The 25,849-nt window shown below is 42.1% G+C and overlaps 1 long non-coding RNA gene across 1 annotated transcript; it reads left to right on the top strand.

Annotated features, from left to right (window-relative positions):
• The first annotated feature begins 1,992 nt into the window (after positions 1-1,992).
• Positions 1,993-24,889, top strand: LOC132811437 (uncharacterized). Its single transcript, XR_009643257.1, has 4 exons — positions 1,993-2,070; positions 2,210-2,315; positions 23,691-23,760; positions 24,809-24,889. It is a non-coding gene; the product is annotated as an uncharacterized LOC132811437 (long non-coding RNA).
• The last annotated feature ends 960 nt before the right edge of the window (positions 24,890-25,849 follow it).

Below are 25,849 nucleotides of genomic sequence, written 5' to 3'. Positions count from 1 at the left end.
GAAAGAGAGACTCACTGAAATCCTTGTAGAGGGAGGAAGAGAGCTTCTTCAAGGAAGGCATCCTTGCAAGAGGATTCGCAGTAGGTTAAACTCGAAGATTTTCACGAGGGGTGTGGAAAAGGTGAGCAGCTGGGGTCCTATTTCCTCAGGTTAGGTGGGTCCAAAACTAGAGCACATGGGTTTAAGTTGAGAGGGCAAAGCTTTAAAAGGGATCTAACTGGCAACGTTTTCAAGCTGAGTGTGGTGTGTGTATGGGAGGAGCTACCAGATGAAATAGTGGAGGCTGATAAAATCACAACATTTAATAGGCTTCCAATTGGGTACACGAATAGGAAGGGTTTTGATGGATGCAGGCCAATAGATGGTAAATGGGAATCCATTAGTTTAGGATTCCTTGTTGGCACGGACGAATTGGAACGAAGGTCTGTTTCTTTGATGTTAATAAATTAAGATGCATTCCTCTCTTTTGTGGAGAGCTAGCTGAAGCACAAATAATTAACCTTGGAGCTGAGAAGGTGAAGCAGTGATTTCGATCTGGTGCAGATTTGATTCCAAAGTTTTGAATTTGCAGAGAGAGAGGAATTGTTAACACTGTCACAATTTTTAGTAACTACTTTCAAGTAATTGGCAAATAATACAAGGTGAAAATGTGAACACTATTTTACTCAGTAAGTTCTAAGCATCTGGAACAGTCTGAACAACACAGATTCAGCAGGCATTCTCGAAAAGACTTGGAATTTTACTTTTTAAGGAAAGATTTGGGGGATATGGGCACATGGGAGGGGACTTGGGACAGATTTGCAGCATCTCCAGAGGGGGAAGAGTACAACCCCAATGGGCTGAATAGCCCCCAGCCCCTGTGCTCTGTGATACTGCCCCATTCACTGCGAATGATGAAGCTCATCCCAGGGCAGGGAGAGGGATTAGCCCTCCACTCTCATGACAATTGTGCCCGGCTGATTGACGGCAACTCCAGACCAATGGGAGGAGAGTCTGTGTGGTCCTGCAGCCAATGGGAGTGAATGAGGGGTGTGGCCAGCAATACGACACCTATCCATGAGCTGTGCAGGTGCAGTGTCACTGGGTGGGAGAGGGAGAGAGACAGCAGAGTCTGGGACAGAGGCTGTAGGACATGAATTACAAACTCCCGGTAAATTAAAACCAAAAGAACTGTGAAAGATGTAAATTAAAAACAACAACCAGGAGGTTCTGGAAAAGATCTGGCAGCATCTGTGAAGAGAAATCAGAGTTAAAGTTTAAGATCCGATGATCCTTCCACAGAACTGATGTTACTGAGAAAAAAAAGTCAGTTTATTTGAAGAAGATAGTGTGGGGAGAGGATAAAAGGAGTAAAGGATAGGTGTGGATAGAGTGAGAAGGACAGTTGGATAAAGGATAATGATCTGGCTGGGGGAGGGTGACTAGCTGTTCGTGGAGATTGTTAGTGGCTAACCATAGGTAGTGTGTAATGGCAGGCTGTTAGAACAAGGCCTGGTGTGTGGGGTAGGGGGCTACGACATGAGGTTGTTAACCACTAACTGTCTCCGTTGTAAGCTGTTGTCCACCTATATCACTCCACGATTGGAGCTGCTGAGGACACAAACCTTTGGAATATCCTCCCGAACCCCCTCTCTCTGCCTTAAAGATGTATCTAAAAATCGTTCTCTTTAATCAACGTTTCCATCATCCGTGAAGCATTTTAGGAGATTTGTCAATGTGAAAGGCTCCATACAATGCAAGTAGTTGTTGTTACTGTCTGACATCAGGAGAAACAGGGATGAGCCCTCTCTCTCTTACACCTGATGAACAGCAGCAAAAGCAGGACGCACTGAGCATGCTCCAGCCCACAATGGGCCTCGGATTATTGATGTCAGTGGGGGAACGGGGGCTAGAGGTGCTAGTTGTTCCTTCAACCAATCGGAGTGAATGAGGGGCGGAACGATACTTTACCACGTGATAAACTTCACTGACAGCACAGTGTTGTTGTGACCAAGGCATTGGAAAAGAATGAAGGTGCAGGGCAGGGGAAAGGAAAGTCATATTGACCAGGAAGGGAAGGAAATTTTCACGGTATGGAATGAGAGGTTTTACAGAACTTAGTGTACATTGTACAACACAAATTTGAAAATCCAAATTCTGTACCATTTTCCCTCCCTATTATGCATTTTACACTCCCTGAAATATCAACTGTGTGTTTCTCTCTCCACAGATACCAGTGATCAGTGCCAAAGCCCCATTGCCTGTGGAGAAGGTGATGTTTGACTTCCTGTACAGCTGCAGTTCGTGTGGTGAAGGTGCTCCCACAATGTGGTTGGGTAAGTGCTGTTATAGATTATTCACTCAGCGACAGTGAAGAGTTGACAATGTATGTGCAAATCAACAACAGTTTGTTTGTTTTTATCATGTTTACAATTCCACAGAAATACTATTGAGAGCTTCTGACATAAAGCCACAGATGGGGATATTAGGTCAGGTGATCAAAAGAATTGCCAAATAAACAGGTTTTCAGGAATACCTTAAAGGAGGAAAGCAGGTCTGAGAGGGTGATGGTGGGAATTCCAGACCGTGTTGCCTTGGCAACAGTAGAAACAGCCAGACAGGTGAAGCAATGAATAAACACATCGTTGGGAGTCTGAAAGGAAATGAGTTGTCGGGATCTCACAGGTTGTGTGGTGCAGGGAGACAGGGATGTTCACAGCCAGGAATTACATCAAGGGTCAGAATTTTAAATTGTTGCTTGTTGATGGATCAACAAGTTTTGGTGCAAGTGAGCACTTGGACAGTAGGGTTTTAGATACTCTTGAGATTGCATGTACGTTGAATGTGGGAGGCTGGCCAAGAGTGTGTTTTATAACGAAGTCTGGAGATAACACAGGGATGGACGAGTATTTCAGTAAATGAGCTGAGACTAGGGTGGGGTTGGGTGACGTCACTAATGTAGAAATAGTGTTTTTGGAGTTGGGCTGCGCCTCCTCCTCATCACTCCCCCTCACCAAATCACAGATATAGTTGCTTGTTCTATCTGTCTGTCTTTTCTGGTTATGTCCTTCTCTCCCATTCTGCTACAAACTAATATTTGATCCCACCGTTGTTGCAAACACCTCCTCCATCCCGACTCTCTCTTTCCTTTCTGAATTCCTTGGATTTGGTGTACCTCCTTAGTCTCTCCTGTATCTCACCTATATATTGCCAGGAGGTGACATCGTCCAATAAGCACCGTGTTAGGTTTCACACGTACACTGACAATGCCCAGCTCTCCCTCCCCATCATCCCTCTCCATGACTCAATTATCATACTTGCTCATCACACTCCCACTACGCGATTGGCTGCAGTTTCCTCCAATGAAACATTGTGGTGGTTAAACTCATTGCCTTCAGTTGCTATTACAAATTACTTTCCCTTACTGCTGAGCCCCCATCCTCTCCCTGGAAACCATACTCTTCACAATATTGCTGTCATATCTGTAACCCCAAGGTGACCTTCTGATCAGACATCTACACAATCACAAACACCAGGAATTCCAATCTCTAAAATGTTGCTTGTCTCCCCCTCACCCCAGCTCCATTGCTACTGCAAACCCTGACCCGTGTCGGTGTTGCCTTAAAATTGACGAATCTAAAACAGAATCCGTGATTCCGTGACTGACCCAGAATCTGGTTCCAGACTCCCTCAAGATGGGAAACATCCTCTCAGTATTGACCCTGTCGAACTCCTTAAGAATCCTCCATGTTACAATGAGGTCCCCTCTCATTGTTCCCAAATCCAGTGAGTGGAGTCCCAACTACTTCAGCCTTTTCTTAAAAGATAATCCCTGCGAACCAGGGTTCATCCCAGTCAGGTTTCTGTGAAATGCCTCTGATTTGGTTCTTAGTCCGCAGACAAGAGCTAGGAAACTGAAATCAAAGGGAGGAGAGAGTGTGAGAACGGGGTGTGGAGGGAAGGAGTGAGGAGATTGGTTTGGATTTCAGTTCACAGAAGAAAGAAATTGTTAGGCTGAGAGTTAAAACTTTGGGAAACATGAAACTACAATTTAATACTATAATTGTCTTACAAAGATCCATCCTGTATTAATATGGTGAGTTGTTTCTCAGTTGTAGGGTACTGAAAGGGTGGATTTGTGAATGAGAAATTCAAATTGAACTTCCTGTTCAGATCTGATAGTTACTTGATCCGTGCCGATCTGAATATTCATTGGCCTTTGCATGTGGAAGGAAAGACGTGTATTCTGTCCATGGGCGAATATTCCAAATCTCAGTGTGACTGAAAAAAATACTGAGGTACAGCCAAGTCCATGTTAGCGTGGTGACTGTGGAGAAAGAGTTTGTTTGTTTTTGAAAGTCTGAAAAATCATGGCACATCTTCCAGGAACAATTAAGCCACAGCTTTGCTTTGTAGAAGGACAAGTCTTTAATTAACCATACAACCAGAAAGACACAAGGATACCTGCACCATGGGAAATATTATGAAAACGGGATTGTTCTAAAGGAGTTCATTCTCGATCATGGATTGTACTCCATTGGCGTTGTCCCGTCGGTTTCAGCGCCGTGGGGAAACACTGGAAATATGATGAATGCAGTGTAGGTTTCAGTTATTAAACTGTAAAAAGTGCAGAACAATTTAAAAGGATGTTGTCAGGGCTCAGGGGTCTGAGTTATAGGGAGAGGGTGGACAAGCGAGGATTGTTTTGTTTAGAGCAGAGGAAACTGTGTGGGTACTGTTCAAGATGTGTATAAGATCATGAGGGGCATGGGTAAGGTGAATGCATTCAGTCTTTTTCGCAGGGAATCAAGGACTGGAGGGCATCAGTTGACGGTTAGAGGGGAAAGAATGAAAGGGAAGCTGAGGGGCAACTGTTTTACACAGAGGGTGGTATGTATATGGAATGAGCTGCCAGTGGAAGTGGTTGAGGTGGGTACACTCACAACAGGTAAAAGACATTTGGACAAATACATGGATAGGAAAGGGTCTGAAGCAGATGGGCCAAGTGCAGGGAAATGGGGTTAGTGTGGATGGACATTCTGGTCGGCATGGGCCAGTTTGGGCCAAATGGCCTATCTCTGCTGCAGGACTCTGACTCCAAGTATATTTACTATTTCTCCCGCTATCTCCGGTAGCACCCTGGGATGTATTCCATCAGGGCAAAGAGACTTGTCTACCTTTAGCTCCATTAGCTTGCCCAGCTCTAACTCTTTCGTGATAATGGTTGATTCTAGGTCCTCACCTTCCTCAGTCTCCTTATCAATTACTGGCATGTTCTTCGTATCCACCACTGTGAAGACTGACTGCTGTGTACTCATATTCCTAAACCCTGCTGGATAGGAATAACTAGGTACAGAACTCTGAGAGGTCTTCTTTGTGTCTTTATTGATGAGACATGGCAGTTACCTGGATAGTGTACATGCAAAACACCTATCCAATGTAAAGCTCCCATTCTTATACCTTTTGTGGTTTGGGACTTTGAATAGAGACTCTCTCTCAGTATTATCTCCATGGCAACGGTCAGTTAGAAAGTCTAGTTCAGTTTCGCACTTTGTGGTTAAAGCATACGCCCTTGTGGCTCCCTCAAGTATCTGACAGGCACTTCAGTTTCAGTGGGGATGTCTATCAGGATTCTGATATTGAGGAGCTTGTGTTGGGGTGGGGCGGACAAACTTATAAACCACACAACACCAGGTTATAGTTCAACAGGTTTATTTGGAAGCACAAGCTTTTGGAGTGTGCTGTGATTTTTAACTTGATCAGGATTATCTCTATGTTAACAGTTAAGTGCTTCAACAATGAGAGGCCGCATTTTCCCACACAATAGGTTCCCCTCTCACAGTGTAAACTGCTATTCTGGCTCTGGGGATACTCATCACTTTTCTCCCCCAATCCCATCTAGCTTTCTGTTGATCTTTAAAGTTTTTCTAATCTCCTAGTTTCTCCTTGGTCTTTGCCAATTTGTATGCCTTCTATTTCAATTTGATAGACTCCCTTATTTCCTGAGCCACTCATGGCAGATTACTCCTTTTACTACAGTCCTCCCTTTTCACTGATATATACTTTTGCTGAGCACTTCGAAAAATTCCCCAATTGTCCGTCAACTTTCCCACGGTAAAATCTTTGCTTCCAGTCTACATTAGCCAACTCCTGCCTCATCCTATTGTAGTCTCCTTTGTTTAAGCACTGGATCTTGGATTGGATCTAATCTTCCAGCTTTCCAGCTGTGTTCTAAGTTCAACCAGATTTATCAGAAGTCTTTTATCAGATTACGAGGTGAGGCGAAGTTTCCTGGATGTTTCGCGTTTCATTGTCAAGGACCTTAGCTTTGTAGTAAAGCATAGGATAGATATTCACAACAGAGTATTCTGGACGGTGTGAATGTCCTCACAGTCTAAAACCATAAATCACTGTCTCCCCTCAGTTTAAAATTGCAAAATCATTATCTCCTACATGCTTCCTCACTATCTAAGTTTGGAACACTAATTCACCTGACTATCCTGCCTTTTCCGAAAATCTCCTTTGGTGAAGGTGGTGAGTTTTGGATTCAGCTTTCCAGTTATTACCGTACGAAGATGAGCACTGGGCACAGGAGAAGCAATGCAGCCCTTCGAACCAGCCCCACCAATTAATACGGTGATGATTGAGCTCACCTCGGTCTCAGCTGGATTTTCCCACCTGCTCTCTCTCACCCTTCATCTCATTGTAAATTCAACATCTGTATCTCTTCACTAAATCTGCTCATTGTCCTGGCATCCACCGCATTTTGAATAGGGAATGCCACAAATTTGCAACACATTGAGACAAGTACATTCTTCTTCATGAGAATAGAATAGAGTCCCTATTGTGCAGAAACAGGGTATTCATCCATCGAGTCCACACCAACCTATGATGAGCATCCCATTCAGACCCACCCTGTCCCTGTAACCCTGCATTTCCCATGGCTCATGGCCTAACCGGCACATACATGGACACTGTGGGCAATTTAGCATAGGCAATCCACCTAACCTACACATCTTTGGACTGTGGGGGGAAGCTTGAGCACCCTCGGAAACCCACGCAGACATGGTGAGAACGTGTAAACTCCACACAGTCGCATCTGGCTGAAATAAAACCTGGGTCCCTGATGCTGTGTGGCAGCAGTGCTCACCACTCAGTAACCTTTCAGTCTCAATTGCCAGTTCCAGTCCATGAAGCAGCCAGTTACATGCCAGTGAATTGAATTCTAACAGCAGCATTGCCCTAGTAGGAGAGATTGAGGAGCTTGAAGCTGTCTTCTCTGGAGTATCTAAACATGAAACACTTCAAATGAACAAAATCGTCAAGAGCTCGATAGGATAGATACAAGAAGGATGTGCTCCTAGGCGGGTGTGCCTGGAATAAAATAAGCACTAACTACAGTATCTTTACCCAGCATCCCCTTTAGCTACATAAATGTTGAAGATTTATTTGCTGCTCTAATTCCACTCTCTTGATCACTCCCATTTTTAACTGCTGTAATGTTGATGACTGTGCAAATGTATAAAATTTAATTTAATCCATCCCAAAGCCTCTCAGTACCTGTGTCTCACTTGTGTTCACCGAGACACTCATTCAATCTGACCTCTTTACAAACCCTGCGCTGATATTTCCTTAGAGGGCTCAGAATTAAGTATTCAAAATTTTGTTACTGTACAAAAGGAGGCTGATTGGCTGATCAGCTCTCCAAAGGAACACCTCACTGAATGCCATTCTTCTCCCTTTACCCCATAAACATTCCAATAACACCAGCGAGTTCACAGCCACCCACAGCGATTGGATTTGTTTTGTTTGTTCGTGGGATGACGGCATCAGTTGCTGGGGCAGCATTTGTCATCCATTCTAACTGCCCAGGAGATGGTTCAGATTGTTAACTCAGACAAAAAGACAGAAAGAAAGATGCACATTTAGATCGCACCTTTGATGACCTGGGGCAATGAAACATGCTTCAAATCCAATGATTTCAACCTCAAATCTCTGAAAATACAGACACAAAGCTTCTTACTTGTACCAGGCTGTCTCTCCAGCGTCCTTTATTTCTTGAGAAAAGAGTTTTGAGCTGTGTACCCGTTCCTGGTGATTGTAACCTCTGTGTCCTTGTAAGATGTATGACTGAACCTTTATTTTCCTGTTCCCTGTGAGCGACATCAGCAGCAGAAACAGGGCCTGACCTGTGCGGGTTTCGGTTGGAGTATTTGTATTGACAAATTCATTCTCACCCTCACATACAGTGTGAAATTGCTGTAAAACAGAAGGAAAGGATTGAGTGAGAACCAACAGAAACACAAAGGCAGCATGTGTACCTGAGCTGAATGAACCTGGCATGAGGAAAACGTGTCGACAATCACAACTAGTTAGAATCACAGACTCCCTGAGGCGCACAAAGAAATATTTGGTCCATCGAGTCTGCAATGACCCTACCTCCATAACCCCACATTTACCATGGTTAGCCCAACCCACCTAACCTACACACTACAGGCCCTGTTAGCACGGCCAATCCAGCAAACCTGCACATCTGTGGGAGGGTCACATATTATGTCTAAGTGCTCAGGATTGTGGATGAAGGCTCACAAATACTTGACTCTGACACAAATGCTCTTTTTTTTTCAAAATAAAATCTGGGGGAAACTGCAACCAGAAAGATTTCTGATTATCTCATGAGGAAGAAAATTCAAAACTCGTGCCATTGACCCAGGGGGCGCAGTGAAAGTTACAGAGGTCTGGGAACCATCAGAAATGTAACAGGTTGTGAGCAAGGTGGGAGTGAGACAAGGACAAAAAGACAGTCTGTCACTCGGGGGAAGGCAGGAGAGATTAAACAGCAGAAATGGTAGTCCCTCAAGGCCACGGGGAATGGAGTTAAGGCTGGGAAAGAAACAAGGAAACAAGTTGAGCAGCTGCCAAAGAAATACATTGAAAAAAAAAACAGATTATAACAACATAGAGGCAGAGTACACAGTCTGAAATTGTTGCTGTCATTGGTGAGTACAGAACGCTGTAAAGCCTGGATCGTTCTATTACAGCCAACACATACAGGATGGACCAAGTAGCCTCGATCTGTACTGGAACTTACTGACAAATTTAGTCTGACGTTTGGAATTCAGGTTGGATGATATTCATAAATTCTCAAATTGGACTTGAGTTTAATATTCTGGAGAAATGTCAAATAAATCACAATGATCCCATTCTGCAGACTTTAGTCCATAGCCCTGCATGTTCCAGCGTTTCAGTTACATCCATGTCCTTTTATTGTAAGGTGATGCTGGCTACTGCCTCTGCCAGCCCATCAGTGAGTTCCTGCCCCCCACCATCCACTCCCCTTTATCTGAGAATTAGTTTCAATCTAAAACCTCCAGTTTCTGACCTCTCTGTTATGAATAGCTACTTCCTATTCACTCGATCTGGATTCCTCAGCATCTTATCACTTCAATTAAATCTCAGCTCATCCTCCTCGGAAAACATCCCCAACTTATCCAACCTTTCCTCAGAGCAGACATTCTCCAATCATGGAAACATTCTGATCAATCTCCTCTGTACCCTCTCTGGTGAGAACACATCAACGTGGGGACTCGGAGTGAATGCAGTACCTTAACCATGGATTAACTCGTGCTTCTGACATTTCCAGTGTCACCTCCGTGTTCTTGTCACCGATACAAGAAGTGTCCTGGTTTTCCCACATGGAACTGGATGTGCACTCTATGGGGCTGGGATTCCCTACCATTTGTTAACTAATCCTAAATTAACTTCAGATTAAAACAAGATTATCAGTTACCCAACAATCAACTTCTTCCATTATTCTCAAGTCACCTTACTTTTTAAAAAATTATTACTATCTAAACACAACAGGCTTTAATTTGCTGAACAAGTATTCAGGTATCTTCTCTGTTAGAATCACTTACAGATTATAACCTTCAGCTACATTTGGTGAATTGAACACTGATTGTAAATATATGAATATCAAATGGATTTGAGTTTGATGATAATTAATCTCGTCTGACATTCATGTTGATTAATATCAATATAAACAGCAATGGGGTTGATTCATACCTGCCCTCTGGATAATTAGGGATGGGCAGGAAATGCTTCCCGGGCCAGCGATACCCTCATCCTGTGAATGAATAAAGGCAATTATAAGTCTCTACACAGTGTGAATCTGTACATGTTCAACACTGCTGTGAACATTTCCAAAGCTAAGTTCTCTATATGCAAAAAACTTTATGAACTGCCAATACCATTGTTCATTACTTGGTGTGAATAAGAGGAAAAAAAAAGTCCTTCAAGTTGTGCTTATGAGTAAATTCATTGGTGTCTCAGCAGAATGGCTGCCTGAGTGAATCCCACCCCCCACCCCCAACACACACACACACACACACACACACACACACACACACACACACACACACACACACACACACACACACACACACACACACACACACACACACAGCAGGTGAACAGCTTCTTCCCAGACTGTCTGGTTTGGTCCGTTTCCAGGTGGGAATGGGTAAAGAATTCCCTTCTGGCATTCCCCACATTTCCAGAGTCTGTCCCTAGTGTGGCTGCACTGGTGTTTTGATTTCAGATAAGTGCTGGCAGGCTGTTAATCGCACCGTTACACACCCCACCAACCAAACCCTCCCTCCCCCCCCCTCCCAGAACCCAGTATAAAGCAGTAAACATTATCTCCTGCTGTGGAGGGACAGTCTGTCTTGGTCTGAGTAGAAACACTGAGCAGATTTACCTCAATGACAACTTAATCGGTGACCAGATCAAGTTAAGCAACTCCAAATAAAATGCATTATAGCACAGAAAGAGGCCCATCAAATCCAAGCTGGCTCTCTGCAGCAGAATCCAATATTCTCATTCCCCATACGTCCCCCAAACTCTGCAATTTTATTTCCCTCAGATCTGATATAATTGTTATTATCAATCATTCATCTTCTCTGCTTGCACCACCATAATAGGCAGCATGTTCTGCATATTTCCAGCCAATACAGTCAGCAGAAACACTTGCTCATCTCCCGCTGTTTCAAAACTTTACATCTGATCTTAATTCTTGTGTGATCACCTATCGAATACAAATATTTTCATCTGCTAATCTAGGTGTGTTCTAATCTTATACAGCTCTATCAAAAATATATTCAACTAGTTTACTTCAAAGAAAATACAAATTTCTTCAAATCAATTCAGTGACTGCATTTTCTTCATCAGTGAACCACTCCAGTAAGTCTGTACTCCACACTCTGAAGATCACTCATATCATTCATTATTGATGTCTAATTTGTTCCACAAATCCAGACGAGATAAGTTTTCTGCACAACAGCAGTAGCTTTATTATTGGACAGCCGGTGAGAGTTTCAAAGTGTCTCTAAAGTAGCTGAGTGTCTACTTGCAGAGACTGTTCTTCATGAATCTCTGCCTTACCCACAGAGACAGTATATTTAATAGGAATTAGACAAAGTCATATCAGTCACATGGGCGATTGCCATTACATAGTTTAAAGTAGGTAATTATGACCTTACAAAGCTTGATGAATGGCGACGTCCTGTGGTAAAGTGTGAATGGATTACAGAAACTGATTATCGTATTGCTCATGATTATGTGTTGTTGGAAAGAGATTAAGGCAGAAGGGTTCTTCCTTCAGTAAATGGGGAATTCACTTACCTATGCTAATATGGAGGGGAGGTAAGACAATAGGAGCGGGAGGCAGTTTAACAGGGTTGTGCCCAGGGCTCTCAGTCTTGTCTGGAAAGGGCAAATTCCTCTGTCTGGGGTTATGGGGGAATCCATGTGTGGCTGCAAGAGGTTCTATTTCGAAGGTACAGTCCGCCTCCCCCTACTGAGGTGTTCTGTCTGTATTGTAAGAGTACAGGCCTCGTACTCTTACAATGCAGCAGTAAGTCCTTTGGCAGGAGAATGTTTAACCATTGAGTCGCCAATGCATCCTGAAAGAAAGCAAAGTATGGAACTGGCCCCTCTGTGGTATTTTAACTTCCTCATCCTGACCAGGAATCTGGTGACCAGAATTGGATGCAATGATTGACTGTGACCTAACTAGAGCTTTGTCAATGGTCAGCATCTTTTCCATGAGTTTGTTATCATTTGCTCTATTAATGAAGCCCAGTATCCTATACGTTTACTCAAAACACTTTATGTTCTCTCTCCTTGAATGATTTGTACACATTGTCCCCCATCCTGCTGTCCTGCTCCCTGTGTCTGTTCCAATCAAATATATATTCCCTTTCTACATTGCTTCTCTCAAAATGCATCAACTTACTGTGTGTTCTAAAGAAGAGACATATTCCACTCAAAATATTATCTCTCGCTCCACACATTCTACCCCCCGGAAAACAGAACAGGACAGCACCGGAATAATCAGCCCACTATGTCTGTGCGGATCATGATGCCATTCCAAACTAATTCCATCTCCCTGTACATGATCCATATCCCTGCCAACCCATGCCTGCTTATGTGTCTGCCCAAATGCCTCTTAAACATTGTGATTGTTTCTGCTTTTACCATCTCCCAGGCAAGTACATTCTAGTCACTGACCACCTTCTGCATAAGAAACTTGCCTGACACAACTGCCTTTAAACCTGCACAGATGTTGTTGGAAATGCTCAGCAGGTCATGCAGCATCTGTGAAGAAAAATCAGTTAATGATTAGGGTCTGGTCACCCTTCCTCAGAAACGTTATCGCTGATTTCTCTTCACAGATGCTGCTAGACCTGCTGAACTTTTCACAAAAATGTTTTTGTTTCTGGTTTACAGCATCTGCAGTTGTTTTGGTTTTCATTTCCTTTAAACGTCCCCCCTCTCCCCTTAAACCTACGGCCTCTAGAATTTGTCATTTCCACCTTGGAAAAAGATTCAGATTATTCACTCTGTGCCTCTTGTGTCACCCCGCAGCCACTGACTTTCTAGTGACAGCAATCCAAGTCTTTCCAACCTCTCCCAATCCAGACAACATCCTGGTAAACCTGTTTTCAATCTCTCCAAAGCCTCCACACCCTCCTTATGCGGTGATCAAAACGGCACACAATACCCCAAAGGTGGCCTAGTGACAGTTTTATAATCACTCCCCTGACAGAAGAAGGCACGCCTGCCATCCACCTCCTTCACCAATTTCAGGGAGCTGTGAACGTGCACCTGAGGATTCCTCTGTATATCAATGCTGCTCAGGGCCCTTCCGTTTAGTGTATACATTCCTCTTGCAATGTGCCTCCCAAAAGGCATCACCACACATTTGTCCAAATCAGATCTATCTGTAATTTCTCCGTATAACCTTCTAACTGATCTTTCTTGCTGTGTCCTTTGACAACATTCTTCACTGTTCACAGCTTCATCAATTGTACCATCTACAAACTTGCTAATTCAGTTGTTTGCATTTTCTTGCTAATCACTGATATATGTTGCAAACAACAGATGACCCAGTTCTGATCCTTGTGGAACAGAGACACTGGCCACAGAACTCCAGCCAGCAACGTGCCCCTGCACAACTGTTGCTGGGAGAAGTATCAAAGAGGAGCCTGAGTTTAGCAGCGCGTGTGAACTTTATTCAGCGCTCCTTACTTAAGCATGGTGGGAGAGCTCCCTCTCGAGAACTCTGTGACTTCCCCAGCCAAGTACAGCTGGGTTTCCTTCATGCTTTCCGCTAATATTTTCTCCCGATCCGATCTCCTGGGTTTGGAATGTCTGCTCGGATATTTCTGTGCTCCCTTTCCCAGTTTCTGATTCTCTGTCCCTCTGCAACTTCCCCTCTCAGCTCATGCAGTTGCTTTCATTCAAAAATTGTTTGACCCTATCCTTGCCACTGGACATCTCGGGCACTCCCAATGCCACATCCTGTGGCACCTGTGTAGTCCGTCCGGTCACTAATTCAAAGGGGGACTGCCTTGTTCCCTTTGCTGGGGTTGATGTCAATTTAATTAGGATGGTGGGGAGTACTCTAACCCATCTCTGCCTGTCTCTGGGAGGGCCTTAGTCAGACTAGCTTTCAGTGTCTGCTTCATTCCTTCTGCTGTACCTGAGCTCTGGGGGTGGCATGGGAGATGGGATTTCTGTTCAGTACCAAACAGGCCACAGAGCTGTTTAACTATGTTCCCTGTAACATGTGTCCCTTGGTCAGAATCTGCAGGGGAATGCTTCCACCCACTGCGTAAACCTGTTTATTAAGACCCAGCAGGATCTCCTTCCCTGAGATTGGGATGGGGGTGTATGTAAAATCTGTAATTGTTCCCATGGGCTCCTGGGTCCCTGCTGCTGCCTCTATTTTATCCTGATTGCTTTCCCTGGCTCATATAGTGTGTACAAGACTACACCCCTTCAACAAAAAGCTGCTGTATCTCTCCCTGTTCCAGGCCTCCCCCTTTAGTGGAGCATCTGATATTGCATTGTATCCTGCCCAATATGGGCCAGTCCATGATATGGTTATAATAATGTTTGTCTTATACAGTGCAGTGGCACTGCTGGATCATCCAGACTCTGTCTTGTCCAATTACTTCCCCACCCGTTTCTCATTCCTGTTTCTCCTGTTGTGGGACTGTTTCTGGGAATATCTTTAAACCTTCCTCTCTCACTTCTGCAGCTACTGCCACTGCCATCTCCTCAAATGTCTGCACTGTTTCAGTCAGTATTTTACCTGCCTTAGCCACATACTCACTGCCCCGTTGGTGTGGGGTTTGTACTTCCCTGTGAGCTCTAATCTTCATTATTGCTGCTTCACTGGGAAAGTTAGCTGCTCCCACTAACTCTCTGACCGGTTCATCATGCTCTATGTGCCCCCAGACAGGGTGATGTACCCTCACCGAGCCCAGACCAACACATGGTCATGAACAATACCAAAGGCATGCTGACTGTCTGTGTATATGCTGACTCCCTGACCCCTGGCTAATGTCCGTGCTTCTGTCAGGGCTTGTGATGGTTCTGCCAATTCTGGCCTCCACAAAAGGCCTCCAATAATTAAACAATCTAAAGTTTGCCTTACCCCTTCGCGATGTGCAGATGGATAGTTTTAAAATCATGGTCTTTCGTTCCAATGGGATTATCCCCTCTGCCTTCCTGATTTGATCTCCCTGACATGATGTCCCAGGTACGCCTCTCCCTACCTTCCCAGTTGCACTCTCTGTGGGTTAATTTGAAGCCCGGCCTGCCTGAACTGACACAATACTATGTTTAATATTTGGATATGTTCTTTCTCACCAACTGAGGTAATGAGGTGTTGGTAAGATTAAATAGACTAACTCGATCAGCCTTACATCGGTGGGATATAATGGAATATTATGGGATCCCTGAGATAACTGGCTTAGGTGTAATGTTTTCCTTTGATAGTAAACACCAGCTTATTCTGCCATTATGGACCAGAACGCATTCACAATATCAAGGGCTGAGACTATATCCTGTTGCGATTTCAATCCATTAAATACAGTGGTGTGGTTTGCTACTGTAGGATACTCTTTAGTGGCGGATTTACTGAGGGAGATATAATCAATAGTGAGGTGGGATGAGCCGTCTGGATTCAGTGAATTAGTCTGGGATACTGTCGGTCTGACTGTTCCCTGCTTCTGTCAATCTGTTACTGTCACAATGACTGCCTCCTCAGCCCCAGCTTTAATGGGATCCGGTTAGTGTGGGGAGTGAGAGGGCCCTCAATCTTTACAGGATCCACAGATAATAATCCACATTCCTGTTTGAGTTCCCCACCCTGCTGTTTGGGTCCTAGCTATAACTCCCCAGATTCCCTGACTGTTCCAGTCTCCCTGCAAGGTATCTACCCTGGAGATGTCGCCTCTCCTTTGCTTCCTGTCTCAGGCCTGTCCAGGTTGTCCCATATTACAGTTTGTGTCTCTACATCAATAGTTGCTCCTAACTGTTCTAAAATGGCAACTCCCAGAATGGTCCCTTCCTCAGTTTCACACTCCCATATCTGAATATATTTTGCCATATCCATGATCTGCATCGAGACAGGTTTATTTCATCCAGCTTCCTCGATTCCCTCTCCAACTGCTCTCATTTTAGTAATTGAGAGGGTGGGGGCAAATCCATATCAGTAACTGATATAGCTGCTCCTGTATTAATATTTATTAATACAGCAAACACAGCATCAATAAATATTCATGGGCTATGCATGTGCCTACGTGAACACAGGCCACACACAATGTGAACATCGATCTCCCTCTCTCTGCCTACGTTCCTTGGCTATGTGCCCTTTCCTGCTTCCCTTGTAACATTGTGGGTCTGATTATCCTCCCTGTACTGAAGCTATTCCCCTGTGTTTCTGCGTTTGCCTCAGCTCTCATGACCAATTCAGCATTTGTTTAGAATTATCTCCCACTGGGAGTCCCATGTTTATAATTACAGTTAAATGGGGTCCCATGTCATCTTTTAAACACATCAAACCTATTTCATCATCACAGTTTGGGGTTTGGTAATCCCCCCTGGTCCTTACACACCTCAGGCTTCCTCTCTGTATGATTCTTGATATTACCCTTGGGTCCCTGAGTCACCAAGGTTATTTTAGACCGTCCAGCCTGTCCCCTCCCCAGTGCGTCCCTGTATTATCTGTAAATGCCTGGAGGCACTGATCGGCTGTGCACTGGGGTGACCGGCTCACACCCTCACCCTCTCATTGGAGGGACAGATTCTGCTGTACACGTCAGGGCATCTTGGCCTGAGAGATCTTGGCTGACACCATCTTCGGTGAGACTGTACCTCAATTAATTCATCCATATTATCTCAATAAGGCCCATCATTACCATTTCTCTACCAGGCTGGGTGTTCATTCACCAACACCTGTCGTTCAGCCGGGTAAACGTTTAAGGTTTGGTTTCTGTCAGTTCCCTTTGTTGCTCCCTACTGTCGAGCCAAGTTGAGCTTTGATGCACAGCGGTGCCATGGACACGGCCTTCTGGGCCTTACAGGGTGGTGGGTCATCCCACCCATTGCTGTCCCTCTGTCGATACGTGGCCGCTTCATCATCTAACCCGTTCCAGCCAGTGTCACCATTCTCACTGCCTTCTCAGGAGAGCGGGGCACTAGGTACATCCCCCACTGTAACTACCACCTGGCTGTTTGGCTTTAAGGCCTCACGTCTGAGAGCCACCACCTTCACTTGTTCCTGTTTCTCATAATAATGTAACCCATCCTGTCCTTCCTGGAATAAAACAGAACAAAATGTGAATTTGTTTTGACTTGAAATATTTATAACTTGACATTCACTTTACAGATCTATAGAGGTGAGAATTGTACTGTGATTATTTAAGTGAATTTAACATGATTATACAGTGAAAATAACTTCTAACATCAACGACAATGAATGAACTGAATAATATGTGATCATTTGTACCAGTTCTTGCAATGAAAATTCGATTTTATTTAATGCTTGTCACCCATTACACCATGGGCATTGTTATTAGGGAATAAAGTAATGGAAGGATATCAGAGAAAATAAATAGACTTTAATTTTAGCTTCACTGCAATAATGAACCAAAACAATATTTGGAAATATGGTTAAACTACATAACAAAGTTTCCAGTGTCATTATTGACATGAAAACTATTTCAGTTTGCAAGTTGTATTGTTCTAAGAATAATTGCAAATGAATTGTGATTATGAATTGACCATTAAAAATGTACTTTGAAGAGAATAATTAGATATATTTTTGGAGGAAATTAGGGAAAGTAAATAAATATGTATACATTGGTATTAATAGTTTTAAAATGTTTGGAGGTTGACTGGGATTATTTGATTGAGAGAGGCTGCATGATTATAAAGACTAATTCACCTTTTTCATTGCATTGTTGGTTTCACTAGAATCTGTTGTGGTCTAAGCTCTTGTTGTGTGCAATGGGCTGTCACTAATAGCTTCATTAACCTGCGAGTCTCAGATCAGGTTTCCTTTGTCTGTAAGTCAGTCTGTAAGTGCGCGACACACCTGCTTTTCTGAGGGGAAACAGAGATTCTTTTCAAAGGAAATAAGTGGCAGTTCACACACCATAGGCAGGAAAGTGTTTTTCTGAAGAATTTCATTGTCTATCTATAAACCGATGGTATCTGTGTTTGTCAGTTTGTGGAGGATTCAGCCCCTTTGTTCTCAGCTGTTTTGATACAAGGAGTTGTTTCATTATGTCTTTGCCAAGAATGTTTTACTGTGATTGTGCAGGTTAGAATATTCTGTGAATCAATAATGTTCAGTAACTGAACATTGAATAGTTTAGACTCTAACAGAGCAGTTGCCTTGTTTTCAGCGAATTATTCTCTTTTTTTATTTCCTGGTTGTGTTGATTGTTACAGAAACAGGCTCTGAGCAATGTTTCCATTCACTTGTGTTGGAGTCACTGACAGCCACGTGGTCAGTCAGTTTATTGCTGAGGGACCAGTTTCTCTGTCCTATTAGATGGTGGTCACTTGCTCAGTTTCCGATGGCTCACCTCAGCGTCAGTCCATCAGCTGCTGAAACCCTGTATCCAGCATTTGTTCCCTCTCACCATGACTACTCCAATACAGTCCCAGCTTGTCTCCCACATTCTACCTCCATATCCTCATGATCACCTCAGATTCTGCTGTCTGTGTCCTTGCAGCAAGTTGTGTCAGACACCGACCTCAGTTTTAACCCGATCTACATTATGTTCATGAAGAAAATTTCAAAATTTGGTTCACTGCTTTTAAACCTACCCGTGCCTTCACCCTGTCCTCCCTGTGTAGTTCCACACCTCCCTGGGGTATCTGCACTTATCCAATTCTAGCTGTGTGAGGGTTTCTTACTTTATTCTCCTCCCTGTTGGTGGCTTTAGTTTCAGTTGCCTTGAACCTAAACTTGGTCATTCTCTTCCCCCATTCCCTTCAACACTCCTTAATTCTCCCTGTTTGATCAAAGTTTTGGTTTCCATCCTTTGTAGCTCGGTAACAGTCCTGTGGTATCATTGCTGAACTGTTAATGCAGAGACCCAGATAATATTCTGGATTCGAATCCCACCACGGCAGATGTGGAACTTGAATTTAATAATCATCTAGCAATATGAGTCTATTGATGAAATTATTCTCCATTGTCAGGAAAAACCCATCTGGGTCACTGATGTCCTTTAGGGAAGGAAACTGCCATCCTTACCTGGTCTGGCCTACATGTGACTCCTGACCCACAGCAATGTGGTTGGCCCTTACCTGCCCTCTGGGTAATAAATGTTGCCCACAGCCAGTGGCACCTACATCCCAGTGAATAAATTTTAAACAAAGATCTCATTCCTTGGATCATGTGAGAGAGAAGCAGAAGGAGACCATTCGGCCCCTCGAGCCCAACCATTCAATAAGGTCAGGCCTGATCTGTTAGTGATTTGTCTTCCATCTCCCCTCAACGTCCCTTCGCAAGAATCTATCAACTTGTGTCTTAAAAATACTCAGTGAGCCCACCTTCTGTGGCAGAGAGTTCCAAATTTGCACAGCCCTCTGATGGGAAACAAATATCATCATAGCTGTCCTGAAAGGGTGAACCCAATTTTAAAGCAGTTCCCTCTAGTTCAGGAATGACTCACAAGTGGAAACATCCTTTCCACATCCACCTTATCAAACCATTCAGGATGTTAGATACTTCAGTCATGTCACCCCTCACTCTTCCAAACTCTAACTGTAACAAACCTATCCTGTCCAACCGATCCACATTTTATTTCTGTCACGCCGGGTGTGAGTGGGGTTGAAATGTTGTGTTATGTTTATTATGCAGTGAATGTGTTGCTTCACTGTGTGGGGTCTAAGAGTCAACATGAGCCATACTAGCTTCCCTGTCTCACTGTATTACATATATCTTACATCACTGTCGTGTTTCCATCCCTCCCTACCTCATCTAACTAAAAAGAATGACAAAGATCGAGAAAAGTTGTCAGAAAATTTGTTGTTGCATAAAAGGTATTTGATCTGTTTGTAGAGATTGCATTGTAATTGTAGTAACCAGTTAATTAAAAGTTACTGACAAAATATTTTAAGAGGATCTACTGTTGGTGGTGGAAATGCTGCTGGTTCATATAAGAGAGGGCTGGGGTGAATACTGTACTTGGTTTTGATGAGAAAGTTGAGCAAGGTCAGATTCTTTTATCCTTTTCAATAAGGGGCAGAGATTGCAGCTAGGACAGCGTGGAGCTGGTTTGATCTTGTAGACATTTTAAAAATATTTATTTGATGTGATGTGGGTGTCACTGGCTGGGCCCAGCATTTATTGCCCATCCCTAGTTGCCCTTGAGAAATTGGTGGTGAGCTGTCTTCTTGAGCCGCTGCAGTCTACCTGCTGTGGGTATACAGCACAATACCTTTGGGGTGGGGATTTCCAGGATTTTGACCCAGCGACAGTGAAGGAACAGCTTTATATTTCCAATTCAGGGTGATTAGTACCTTATAGGGGAACTTGAAGATAGTTGTCTTTCCATCTAGCTGCTGCCCTTGTCCTTCTCGATGGAAGTGGTCATGGGTTTGAAAGATGCTGGTCAGTGAATTCCTGCAGTGCATCTTGTAGATAGTATACATGCTGCTACGGAGCATCAGTGGTGGTGGGTGGATACTTGTGGATGCTGTGCCAATCAAGCGGGCTGCTTTGTTCCGGATGGTATCAAGTTTCTTGAGTGTTGTTAGGGCAGCACTATCCAGGAAAGTGGGGAGTATTCCATCGCACTCCTGTCTTGTTTCTAGTAGCTGTTGGACAAGCTTTCAGTTAAATTACTCTTGTAGCCACTGTGTTTATGTGGTGAGACCAATACAGTTTCTAATCAATGATTATTCCCAGGATGTTGATAGTGGGTGTTCAGTCATGGCAACGCCATCAAATGTCAAGGGATGGTGGTTAGGTTATTTCTTATACGTGATGGTCATTGCCTGCATTTGTGTGGGATGTATGTTACTTGCTCCTTGTCAGCCCAAACCTGGATATTGTCCAGATCTTGTTGTACTTGAACTTGGACTGCTTCAGTACCTGCGGAGGTAATTAATTATTAACGTTCAATAACCATGAAATTATGCAAATTCCTTTTTCTATCACATGTCATGGACTGTATCTTGTGGTCACTCTGATATTCACTTTGCTTATCTCCTTACTTCCTTCCTGATTCAGACACAAATGTTGGATCATCGATCAGGATAAAATTACATCAATTTCTCCTTCTTCACGGTGCACTGATAGATTCTCAAAATCTAAGTGTTGCTAACATCTAATTATTGTTCAGTTCAGTCGGGGGTATATTTATGCTCAGTAAATGCAATAATGGCTCAGTACATGAAGTAATGTGAAGATGTGGCAGTGTACAAACTCACAATGATTGTGAATATCAATTTTTATTTTAACCATATAAACACAGTTGAATTGTTTTAATTATACTTGACTTCAATGCTCACATTCATTGTATTTCTGATCACAATAAGAGTGAACTATTTCTTGTGACAAAATTATTTAAAATTCATGTCACTTTTTTATGGACGCAAAATAGAATCAACACCCGTTTGTTCTCTCCTTTACCCTTCGCAGTCAAGTTTGAATTGTACTATGCTAGCTTGATACAGCACGGAAACAGGCCATTCAGGCAGCCCGGCCACGTTCCCTAAACTAAACCAACCCCATTTTCCTGTGTTTGTTCCATATCCTTCTGGACGTTTTCTATCCATGTAACTGTCCAAAAGTCTTTTAGATGTTATAATTGTACCAGCCACCGCATTTCCTCTCACAGCTCATTCCATGTGAGCCAAACACACTTTGTGAAAAAAGTTGCCCCTGTTAGGAAGCATTATTAAAGTTAGGTTGTGTTAAGAAACTTTATTGTTAGGTGGTGCTCACGTAAGGTAGTATTAGCAAGTCTGGAAATTGTTAGCTAAACTAGGCAGCAGTAGACCATTATGTTACACTAGGAGCAGACTGAAAAGCTGATGGCATAAAGAGGCCCCAGGGAGGGTGAAAAGATAACAGGACATTGGAACCGTGTTAGATTGCACGTAGCTCAAACTGGGGTAACAGAATGTTATCAGCTTGGGACCAATGCCATACGAGTATACCGTATCCTACCAAATAACGATGTAGCACTGGGATGCGAGGGGCTAAAAAGCTAGACAAAGAGAACAATAAACAGAAGGCGCTTTCTCCAGTGAGCTATAAACACCTCACTGTATTTTGTGTACGTCTCTCTCTCAGTAAACAGCTTATATTTTGAATCAGATCCAGTGTTTCTCTCCTTCAAACGAACACGGGGACGGTAGCCAGTCCTAACACCCCTCAGATCCCTTTTAAATCGTTTCCCCTTACCTTAAATGTAATTTACACTGTAGAATCTTTATGACTGCAAAGTTATTAAAAGTTGAGAGGTACTTAGAAGCAGCATAATAACATTCATAGTTTAGTCAGTGAACGGAAGCAAATAAATTCAAGATATTGTGAACATTACAATGAACAACGGATACAAGTTGAGAAAATGTTAGATTGAAAAATAATTCAGTAGACACTTAGATATTTTCTAATCAACTCTGATGTGCTTTGACACATCTCTGTTGAAGTTTAGAATTGAATCCATACCTCCTGGTCTTTCAGTACAGACATTACCAGAGCCCTACATAATGTTCCTATGCAAGAAGGGCAGGACTATAATCACATACTTACGGTGGTTACTCACAGGGAAAACTGCTCAAATATTTATTGTGATAATCAGACTGGGTTGTATTCGACAATTCCAGTGTGTAATGGACTGATAAAAGGAATTAGTAATTCATAAAAATGTTGGAACGAAGCGACAATGATCTTAAACAAATATAAATCTCATGATAATCAAGTAATTAAATATGTTTGAAGCAGTCATTTATGTACTCAAAATTAAACTGCTTTGTAATGCACATGACTTGGAAGTAAAGCATTAGTCATTCAATGTGACTATTAATCGAAAGATAATTTCCCTCATTTTCACAAAATTGTGATTTCTAAGAATTCAAGATTTATTGTAAAAGAATAGAGCAAACATTTGTTAATTCTGGTTTGTATACACAAGAAACACGTGAAATTAATACAATGTTTAACATGAAAAATACTTAGCTATTATTGTAATAATTAGAAATATAGAAATGTTAGCATTGAAATGAAATACAATTAATACAAGGACGCAAAAAACTGTGGATACTGGAAATCAGACACAAAAATAGCTGATAACAAATTTAAGAATGATGAGAAACCCTTACTGCAATGTAATTGTACAATAGGTTGGAAAGAACTGAAATATTGATGTGAAAACTAGTTAGTCATCTCTTAATTGATAAGACTGATCAATGATCATTTAATTAAAATGAGAATTCAAATGATAGAGAATGAGATAGTTACTATGAGTGTTGGGTGAGAAAACTTTGCTTGATTGCAGGTGTGTTGACCTGAAACGAGTGTAAATATTTCATCATGATACTGGCACTAAGAAATAATAGATTCAACTCTCATGATGGTGTGATAATTGAAATTACAATTAAAGAATAATTAATGTTGGAACTAAACACTTAAAACGATTCAATATTTTCACAGCAGTTTGTACTAGATATTCAATAAGATCAGTAAACTGAGAATTAAAATATTGGGTTAATTTCAAAACAAAAATCACACCTTCAGAGATTATTCATCAGAATAGTTTTGTCATTGAAAGAAACCTCATTTATTCAAGAATTCTGCATTTTCCTCATTTTCTGTCGTTTTCCCACAGGGATCTGCACTGGAACCCTTCTGTTTGCGGGACAAATATATATAAGTGACATGGATTAAAATCTAATTTGGTGAGTTAATAAGTTTGCAGACGATACAATGTTCAGTGCAGCTGTGGATAATGTAGAGGGTTGTCAAAGAATGCAGCAGGAAAAAGATAAATTGCAGATATGGGCAGAGAAATTAAAGGCAAAGTTTAATCCATACAACTCTGAGGTGTTTCACTTTGGGAGCTCAACTATTAAGGAAAAGTAGGTAAAGGCAGGACCCTGAACAGCTTTGTTGTTCAAAGGGATCTTGGCGTTCAAGACCATGGCTCCCTGAAAGTGACCATGCAAGTAGATAGGGTGGTCAGGAAGGCAAATGGCATGCTTGCCTTTATTGGTCAGGGAACTGGTTACAAGAGTCAGGATGGCATGTTGCAACTTTATAAGACTTTGGTTAAGGCATACTTAAAGTATTGTATTCACTCCTATTCGCCACATTATAGGACGGGTATGGTGGCTTTGGAGAGGGTACAGAGGGCATTTACCAGGATGCTGCCTGGATTTGGAGACGTGAGAAAAACTCAGGTTGCTTTTTTGTGGAGTAGCGGAGGATGGAGGAAGAATTGATGCAAGTCTATTCAATCAGGAGATACGTAAATAGGGTTGACAGTCAAAATGGTTTTCCCAGAGTTGAAACGTCAAAAGTATGTGACATTCGTTTAAGGTTAGGGGAGACAGTTCAAAGGGCATGTGAGGGGCAATTTGTTTTTTACAAAGGGAGTGGTAGGTGTCTGGAATGAACTTCCAGGGTTGGTGGTAGAGGCAGATACATTAGGGCTTTTTAAATGTTCATTTAGATAATTTGGAAGGATATGGACCAAGGGTAGACCGAAGGGGTGAGTTTATTTTGCATTATGTTCCGCACAACGTTATGGGCCAAAGGGCCCATTCCTGTGTTGCACAGATCTTTGAGAGAAAACTCATGTCTAACACATATGACATTTAATCTAATCAATATTTAGTCACTGGTGTCAAAAATAGGAATAAAATAAGTAGAGAATGAACTTGACTCTAATCTAAAGATATATTTTATCATTTGGTATTGCTTTGGTATTTTTTTCTGAATTATCAGCTTTGATGGAGATGTGTTGAAAATGTTTGCAGTTACTGATCTGCTGAACCAAAATGACCCCTTTTAAACTGATGATTGGACTAGAAACCTTTTAGAAAACTTGAAAATATTCGGTAAGGTGAGATGCACATCATAATTTAATCCTATATTTCTTATTGACAATACTCCAATAAAACTTTTTTTTACGTCTATACCAAAAAGATTGATTTTCCATCCCATGCTCATTGGAAATATCTGAATGCCACTCATTTCAACAATCAAAGTAACCATAGCCTCATCGATTCAGAGATATCTAATGACATTTCACCAATAATTACAGTTTATTTTAGAACATTGTCTGTTCAAACAGCAATGTGAGATTTCTCTTTAATATTCAGTTCACTGACAGCATATTAATAATTTAGTTATTGCTAATATCTAATAACTGATCAATCCAGTAAGGGATATAAAAGTGGAATTATGGCTCAGTACATCAACTGATGGAAAGATATTGCAGTGTTCACTCTCCCAATTACTGTGAATATTGATGTATATTTTGATTTGATTTGATTACATTTTTCTTCAACGTGAAGGCTTATTGTATTTCTGATCTCAGCAAGGGTTAAATATTTTAAAGCTAAAAATATTCACATTTGTGACTTTTTTTGTAAACACGAGAAAAAAACGTACATGTGTTTGTTCTTCCCTTTATCAATCAGAGTACATTTTGAATTGTTGGAAGTTGTACATTTGTGGAAGGAAGGGGAGCTGCCTGCAACTGAATAGTCAAAGTGAATAATTTTTGTTTTGGTGATTCCACCTGGTGCTAAGCATTCTAATTATCTTTTCATTATCAGAAAAATTGCTTTAAACATATTCAGCAGTTGTATTTTTCATGAATTTACAATAAGCGCATGATATATCTATTTATTTTTCCTTCAATTGTCACGATAGTAATTTTTACGTAAGAGCATATATACTTAGTACCATCATTATTGTGAATTACCATTTCATTCTCAGTCCATTGCATAGAAACAGTCAAATTAATTCCCAGCCCAATTA

Source organism: Hemiscyllium ocellatum, unplaced genomic scaffold, assembly GCF_020745735.1.
Source record: "Hemiscyllium ocellatum isolate sHemOce1 unplaced genomic scaffold, sHemOce1.pat.X.cur. scaffold_2200_pat_ctg1, whole genome shotgun sequence".
In the NCBI taxonomy this organism is placed as follows: Eukaryota; Metazoa; Chordata; class Chondrichthyes; order Orectolobiformes; family Hemiscylliidae; genus Hemiscyllium; species Hemiscyllium ocellatum.
This window is presented reverse-complemented; position numbering and strand designations above follow the sequence as displayed.